The sequence below is a fragment of the Kogia breviceps genome, chromosome 2, assembly GCF_026419965.1.
Source record: "Kogia breviceps isolate mKogBre1 chromosome 2, mKogBre1 haplotype 1, whole genome shotgun sequence".
Classification (NCBI taxonomy): domain Eukaryota; kingdom Metazoa; phylum Chordata; class Mammalia; order Artiodactyla; family Physeteridae; genus Kogia; species Kogia breviceps.
The window spans coordinates 22,161,235-22,170,379 of NC_081311.1; positions in this window are offsets into that span (position 1 = coordinate 22,161,235).

The following is a 9,145-nucleotide window of genomic DNA, read 5'->3' on the forward strand; positions in this document are numbered from 1 at the left end:
TCCTTGAAACCTCTTGTAGCAATCTACAATGATAATTCATACACTGAAAGACATCTAAAAAGTTTGGAGACCTTTCTAGTAGTTCAGAATACTACTTAAGAGTGATTTCTATAAGATATTTAAAGTAACTATGATTATAAAATATGACTATGTTATCAAACTTAGCAAAACTCCCAGAAGCCATTCTGAAGCGTCATTATTCTGTTTGTTGCTGACAGTGAGGAAATTTAGTCTTCTAAGTATGGTGGCATTCTTAGAAATTTATGTCTGGCTTCTTACAGCTTCTTTGGTCATTAATCAGGAAACATCGTCACTGTTTCCACCTTTGCCCAAATTGATAATGCTGCCATTATAATTTAGGTTCAAGTCACCTGCCCCTCTTTCTACATCTGAGAATAGAGTTGAAGAGACCGTGTAATTCAGCATCTGTTTCTCTTCATACAAAATAATTGTTTAGACCTCATTTTGATGGAAAACTAGGATGGCAAGGGATAGATACAAGTGCTCACTTTAAGACTCTAAAGTGAGAAATAAATACTAATAGAGAGTCAGAGAGTGGGATAAAGCGAAAGAAGGGCCAGAAATCACTAAACAGCTGCATTTTTCAGAACAATGGTATAGGGATTGGGTAGGTCAAATTGGGGGCTTATAAAGTCTGGTGAGAAGCATTAGGTTCTATTTCAACTCAACATTTGTTGATTAAATTTAAAATTAACCTTAAAGGAAGAGAGAATTACACAGTCTTTTGAATCAACGCATATTTTATTTTCTTTCCTAAAACAGTTTTTGTAAAGTTACACAAAGGAAAGAAAACAGGAGAGAAAGGCACATGTATACAGTACAATGAGGAGCAGGCTCCTATTTCTACACATCCCAGAGGAGGTGACCTTATGGGCTATTCTGATCATTATAGGCCAACCAGCATGGCGTGATAAACCCGGTCATATCGGTTCTGTTTTTTCTCACTTTACCATTGTGTGAGATACCATCAGAAGGGGTGTTTGATTTCATAGCTTAAACACACAAATACAGATCAAGGGGCCCTAATGATTTGAATATTAGGGACAGGAACTGGCACTCATTCCACAGAATTCCCCTGATTCACCGGTGAAAACAGACTTTCAAATCAACCATACAGACAACCAAATCTCAGTTTGGTGCCTACCCCAGTAATTCTGTACAAATAAACTGATTTCTCAGAGACATATAGTCACCATCTATAAATACTAACTAATGCTAGAGTTTTGTGAACTAAGTATGATATGTATAAAATGACATGTGAAATATTTACAGTGTCTGGGCTGTATGATTAAGTGTATGGGAAAAATTCTTTATAAGGAGGAGGAAAAGAAAGAGAGCATCCCATACTAGTTAGGTTTTTAATTCACTTTTATTTACGTTTTTCAATTTAAGAGAAAAATGACTCCCAAGATTCTAATCCAAATTGTTACATAATTAAACAACGTATTTCCAGACTAATTTTTAAAAGGACAATTTAATGGTTTACTTTTATAAATATGTGAGAATACAGTGTAATTGTATGATATCTGTTAGATCTGTTCAGAGCTAATTATTGGGAAATATTTAAGATTGAAGGGCCAAGTATTATAGCAGTTTAATGACACAGCAGAGTGGCAGTTTCTACCATTTTCTTGATGTTAGGAAAGAACATGACTGTGGCAGGAAGAAGGCAAATCAAACAGAAGCAAAATGTTTGAAAGGGACTGGAAAGTCATTTTTCCACATCTGCTCAAATGCACGCGTGCGCGCGCGCGCACACACACACACACACACACACACACACACACACACACACACAAAGCAGTTCTCTGCAGCTTTTTTCTCTAGGCTCTGGACTTCTTCCCCCTCTAAGTCATCCTTCCTTTTCCATGAGGGATGGCCAGTGTTGCAGCTGGATAGCCTGTTCCTCCTTGCAGAAGATTGGGAAGTCAGAAGACCCTTTTCTTTTTGAACTGTCTCTGTACCTTTAAGAGTTTCGTAAAATATTGTGGGTTTTATAAGCATCAAATTATAATCTCTTATATAAAAGTCACATTCAGTAACATCCTGGAGACTGGCCCCTCTCTGATTTGGGTTGTCAATGTGTGTGTTGTGTTACTGGTAGCCCTCTAATTTTCTACCTGAGAGTGTGCACACAAGCAGCACTACAAACCTTTCTGAAGTCTTAACAAGGGTTGTTACAGCCACGCACTTGATATACCTCTACCCTAAGACTTGAGTTTTACATGCAATAATCAATATTTTATCTTCCCTCTAGGGCCATTTGTTACCTTGAGACCCTTTTCCGAACTGGAAGTGTTAAAACTTCTAGTTTGATTCATCCCCACACAATTCTTCCTTGCTTTCCTCCATTCCATAGTTGTATCCATTTTTATCCATAGTGAGAACTCGGGGTCTCACCAGTATCAGCACTTTTGCTCATTTGTACAGTCTTACAGTACACTAAAATAATTTCAGAATTCCTTCATCCATACCACTTAAAGAAACAAACTCAAGACAAAGAGTTCCGTTAACTTTCTCCCATCCCAAATGAGCATGTATCGTTCAATTACTCAAATTCTGTACATAAAAATTTGCTTGAATTAGTTATTTTGTTCATTTTTCCTTGAATGTCTATTTGAGATTGAATTGGGTACACTTGTTTTGTTTTGTTTTTGTGGTACGCGGGCCTCTCACTGCTGTGACCTCTCCCGTTGCGGAGCACAGGCTCTGGACGCGCAGGCTCAGCGGCCATGGCTTATGGGCCCAGCCGCTCCGCGGTATGTGGGATCTTCCTGGACCGGGGCACGAACCCATGTCCCCTGCATCGGCAGGCGGACTCTCAACCACTGCACCACCGGGGAAGCCCGGTATACTTGTTTTGATATGATTTGTTTTAGTTCTTTCCCCTTAATGGATTTAGTGGGATTTGTTTATTTTGTTTTGTTCTAGAACATAGACATATTTCCATAAATCAAAAAAGATACTGTGGCATATCTTTATATAAGGGTATCCCTTTTGTATTGTATACTGTCACTCGTTTCTTTATTTCTCCCACACATCCCCTGAACTCTTTACAAGTATTGGCCTCAACACTTTCTGCTTTATCCTCCCTCTTTTTTTGTAAATAAAAAATTATAAATATATAATTATAAAATTATATATATATTACATTATATATAATTATATGTATATAATTTTTTCCATTAATTTCTTACATACTATATATAATTTTCTGTATTTTGCTTTCTTCATACCAAGATCACACCTTTTTAGTTCATAGTTTTCTTTATTCTCAATTACAACTTCATAGTATTTCATTTGGTAAATATACCGTAGTTTATTCAACTGGACTTCTCTGTCTAGATATTTAGGCCTGGAATATTTGGCAGTTACAAATAATGCTGAAATCTTCCCACATGAATTTTTTTATTGGTAAGGATCTTTCTTTAAAGTGAATTCCTAGAAGAGTCATTTCTGAGAGAAAATGTAAATGCATATATAGCTTTGTTAGATGTTGCTGAATTTTCTTCCCCAAGCTGCACTAACATTCAGATTTTTTGCCAGGATGATAGATAGTTGAGAAATGGTATCTCAATTTAGTTTTAATTTGCATTTGTACATCTCATAAATTTAAACTCCATTTTATATATTTCTGGTAAATTAGCTGTTCACATCTGCTGCCAACTTTTTGAGTCTACTGTCCTTTTTCTACAATATTTTTGGTATTTTTCCTCAATTTATAAAACCTCTTTTTATGTTAGGGATATTAACATTTATTTTTGACATATGTTGCAAATATTTTATTCTAATTTTTAATTTCTCTTTTATCTTAGGTTATAAAGATTTTCTCATGAGAAAGTTTTTTTATTTTAATTTTCTATAGTCAAATTTATCCACGTTTACTTTTATTTAGTATAGATTTAGAGTCGTAGAGAGCTTTTCCTTACATTTAAATTATAAAGAATTTGATTTTCTTATATTATTGTATAGATTGATATTTTTATTTCTCTATAATGAAAGAACTATAACTAATTTTGTGCATTTTAAAATAGTTATGTCATTATTTATAAGTCTATCTTTGATTCATTAATTTTAGATACAATCTTTATCACATACTAGATTTCCAAAGGCAATTGGGTCTACTTCTCAAATTTCTACTCTATTCCATTTTATACATTTCCCTGCCGATTCATTTGCCAGTATCATAGTGTTTACACAGAGACTTTGTACCATGCTTTAATAGCTCTTAGAGTAATTTTCTTTCCTGGTTCTTTTTCAGTATTTTCTTAACTATTCTTGTGTTTATTTTTCTTTACCAGATTTAGAATCAACTTTCTAGCTCCATAAAATCTTTGTTGATAGTCCCTTTGGGATCACACAGAATTGATAAGTTGATTAGGGAACACTAAACTTTTGATGACTTTGAGTGCAGAACAAAACAAAATCAGTGTCTTTACACTTTTTAAGTTTACCATTTTGTCTATAAGGGATGTATGCATAGTTTTCCAAACAGACATTCTCAACAGGATAGTGTTATTGTAACAGCTGATACTTGAGATTCTCTTGAAGCAAAAATTGCCTTTTATTTGGAAAAGAGTATCTTGATAATTGTGTTGGATAGAAGGGAATAGTGGGTGACAAAGTGTTAAGATGTCAGACAGAGAAGAAATTGCACTAGAGACAGAGAATTCTGAATTTGGGGAATTATCCAGAACAAAGTGGAAAGAAAGATAAAATTGGCAGAAGAGAGAAGAACCAAAAAAGTGGTGGAAAGTTGTACAAGACATAATGTCAACTGTGTCCCTTTCAAGTCCTCTCTGGAAATCAAAAAATCTTCCAAAAGTCACAAGAAGGCACTGAGTTTCCTGTCAAGTTTATAGTTCTTAGGGAGAGGGAGTTCACACAGAGAAGCAGAAATGTAACGATTCATAATGCAAAACCAGCAGTAACTCAGAAACGAAGTCACATGGTGCTTGGTTGAAATCTTAGAAAAGAACACATATATCCAGTTGGTTGGGGTTTAAATTAACTTAAATTACTTCTAAATTATCATTGCCTTGGATACTTAGTGACAGTGAGGCCTTCATTGACCATCTGAATTACAAAAATAAATAAGAAATTAAGAACATCCTATATAAGTACTTTCACACACTAACTTAAAAAGGGGCTAAAGAATAGTATCATCCCATCATCCAGCAAGTATGAGGCTCTTAGGGATGTGTATGTCAAAATAGGATAAAAGGGAACTCTCTAAATTGAAGACAGCCAACTATGCAATACCATAAATGGAAATGGTATAATAATAGCTAATAATTTTTGAGTCATATGTGTATATATATATACACACACATATATGTATATATGTATGTGTGTGTGTGTGTATATATATATATATATTCACAATAATCATTTGAAATAACTACCATGGATCTGCCAATCTTACATATCAGGAAATTAAAGTTCAGAAGGACAAAGTTACTTCCCTGAGGTCACACACCTAGTAAACAGCAGTATCAGTGTTTAAAATAATGAAGTTTGATTCCAGAGTGCAAGTAACTAACCACTACGCTAGTGCATCTCAATCTGTTACTACATCTGGTTAGATGGAAGCTCACACACTTCAGGAGAGAAAGCATGATAAATAGAGGGGATATTTGGAGAAGGACTATGCAGATCAAAAAGGTCAAGGGTGACCTGAAAAAGCCATTCAGTGCTTCTCTTGTTCTGCAAAAAAAAAAAAAAAAAAAAATTAGCCAAGAAATAAATCACCTATGTAAGTGACATTTGGTGTAATAGCCCTTTGAACAGCTTCTATGTCCTAGAAGGTCATCAGTTCCTGACTTTTCTCTTGTCTAGGACGAGAGTTGCTCTCTTTAGAAGAACTGAAGGAAATGCATGAAAAAAAAAAAAAAAAAGAAAATTTGGAAAATATTTATAATATCTGTATCTGTTTTGGAGGAGGAAAAAAGCAGGTAATTTTTAATTTTTGTTTTCAAATTTTGCCCCCTTTGGTCACTGGTAGCTCCAAAGGCACAGCCGCGGCCACAGGATCTGTTAATATTGTGGTAATTAATCCATGCTGTATAATGTCTCATTACTTCGATGTATGCTTATTGTGTATTGCCAAGATGCAATAAAAGAAAATTAAAATAACCAAGGAGGCATAATTTATGGCATTTTTTTCCTAAAGCATGCTTTTAAATAGCATTCAGTCTGAGCAGCGTCATCCAAGGCATTTGGGGATTACACGTTGTACTATTAATAACTAGTTTGGGGAAGATGAATTGTTTTAGTAGTGGCAATGCAAGTTAGATGTATATTTCGTAGTGTGAAGAAATGGCTTCCTAGGGGAGGATGTGAAACATCCTTCATTTGTCAGTGCATGAACCCAAGTAGATTATGGGAAAGAGGTATTGGGAAGGTGTCAGAAGATCTGGGAAGACACGGATCAGGGGCCACCCCACCCTCAGATTCAAGCATTTTTTTTAACATCTTTATTGGAGTATAATTGCTTTACAATGGTGTGTTAGTTTCTGCTTTATAACAAAGTGAATCAGCTATACTTATATATATATATATCCCCATATCTCTTCCCTCTTGCATCTCCCTCCCACCCTCCCTATCCCACCCCTCTAGGTGGCCACAAAGCACTGAGCTGAGCTGATATCCCTGTGCTATGCGGCTGCTTCCCACTAGCTGTTAGTTTTACATTTGGTAGTGTGTATATGTCCATGCCACTCTCTCACCTTGTCCCAGCTTACCCTTCCCCCTCCCCGTGTCCTCATGTCCATTCTCTGCATCTGTGTCTTTATTCCTGTCCTGCCCCTAGGTTCTTCATCACCTTTTTTTTTTTTTAGATTCCATATATATTTGTTAGCATATGGTATTTGTTTTTCTCTTTCTGACTTACTTCACTCTGAAGACCTAAACAGACCTTTCTGCAAAGAAGACATACAGATTGCCAACAAACACATGAAAGGATGCTCAACATCACTAATCATTAGAGAAATGCAAATCAAAGCTACAATGAGGTATCACCTCACACCAGTCAGAATGGCCATTATCCAAAAATCTACAAACAATAAATGCTGGAAAGGGTGTGGAGAAAAGGGAACCCTCTTGCACTGTTGGTGGGAATGTAAATTGATACAGCCACTATGGAGGTTCCTTAAAAAACTAAAAAAACAAGAAAAATCCGAACATTTTTTGACTGAAGAGGGAAGGATGACTGTACCAGACTGTGTGGGAGGGGTTGGTAAAACTAGCTTCCACTTCCCTCCTGCTCTCTGCAGAGTCATGGTTACGAAGTTCTTGTGGTGGATAAATTCATTCTTTGTCTCCAGCATGATTCTTATGGCTCAGGGGTCCCTTATAAACATAATGGCTTCATTTAAAGTCATGTCTGGATATCTGTTATGTGCAACCTTATTTCCCCACATAGAAGGGAACAGGAGAGTGGTGTGATATGTGGGTAAGAAAAAAATAACAGGAACCAGAGAGAATACATTTTCTTTCCAGATTTACAAAGCTAAGAAAGATAAGGCACCTGAGACACAGGAAAGAAAACTCAGAAGACCAGTACTATGGAAAAGAAGGCACAAGCCCCTCAGAGGACAGACAATAGTAGTGCATAATAGTGGCAGGTGGTGGGAGGGGAGCAGTCAATAGACTTAATGTAGCAGGAGCTGAGAGTAGCTGTAAACAGGGAGTGCACAACTGTGAGAAATATGCTCAGCTTGAGTAGATATTGCCAGTTTTCAAAGTAGTTATACTGATACCCTCCAAGTATAAGTATAGGAGAATTTTGATCAAATATTCTAATAATAACTTGCTATTTTCCATCTTTAACATTTTGACATTTCTAATGATTCTTTAGTGCTATTTTACTATTTTAATTTGCATTTCTCAGGTGATAAATAAAGCTGAGCACTTTTCATAGTTTCACTGGCCATTTGGATATCTTACTTTCTGATGTGTCTAATCATCTCTTCTATTTTTTCTATTGAACTATCTCTGTATTTTTCTTATTGAATTTTAGGAGTTAATAATAAACATGATTACCCTGTCCAAAATATCTCCCAAATCTTCTTACTCCATGCAGGGTGCATTTTCTCTCTTTTAACCTGCGTCTTTTAGTTAATCAACATTCTGAAGTTTAGCATAGAGGAATTTATTATTTCCTTATTATTAATTCTTTGTTTATCCTGTTTAAGAAAATCTAGTCAACCACAAAATAGTAAAGTTTTTCTCTGATGCTTTCCTTTAAAGCTTCTATTTTTCCTTCTTAATTTAGGTTTGCAACTAACCTAGCAATTACTTTTTTATATGGTATGAGGTAGGAATCCAGATTCATTTTAGTCCAATATGAATATCTAATATTCATAGATAGATTCATGCAGAGATAGCATCAGTGTGCAAAATACCATCCTTTCTCGCTTTTGTTATAAGTTAGGTTACCAAGTAACTGTGGGTGAGTTTCCAGAAACTTTACTTCATTCCACTGTTTATTTTATCTATCCTGTGCCAAGACCATGATTTATTACTATCGATTTTTAAAAGTTTTGATATCTGCAGTGTAAGTCCATCAGCTTTGTTCTTCTTCAGGACTATCTTGACAATACTTGGCCTTTTACATTTCCATATAAATTTTTTAAAGAGCTTATTAATTTCTGGGAAAAATACTAGAATTTTTATTGTATTTATAGGTTAATTTTGGAAGAATTGACATCTTTCCAATATGTAGTCTGCCCATCTATGAACAGGAACTATTTCTCATTTTATTTTGGTCTTCTTTAATTTGTCTTATTTATGTTTCATAGTTTTCAGGGTAAATATCTTGCACAAGTATTAGGAGAGTTGTTCCTAGGTGACTAATTTTTAATACTAAAAGTTGAAACTGGAATTAAACAAAATGACTTTCAATAGGAGAATAGATAAACTTTGGTACACTCATACATAAAACCTAATCAGAAAAGTCTACATACTGTATAATAACAGTTATATAACATCCTGAGAAAGGCAAAATTGCAGCTGTGCTAAAAAGATCAGTGAGCTTTAGGGGCCTGTGCAAAGGGGAGCAGGAGGAAAGGTTAAATAGATGAGTCACAGGGGAATTTTTAGGGTGGTGAAACTATTCTTTATA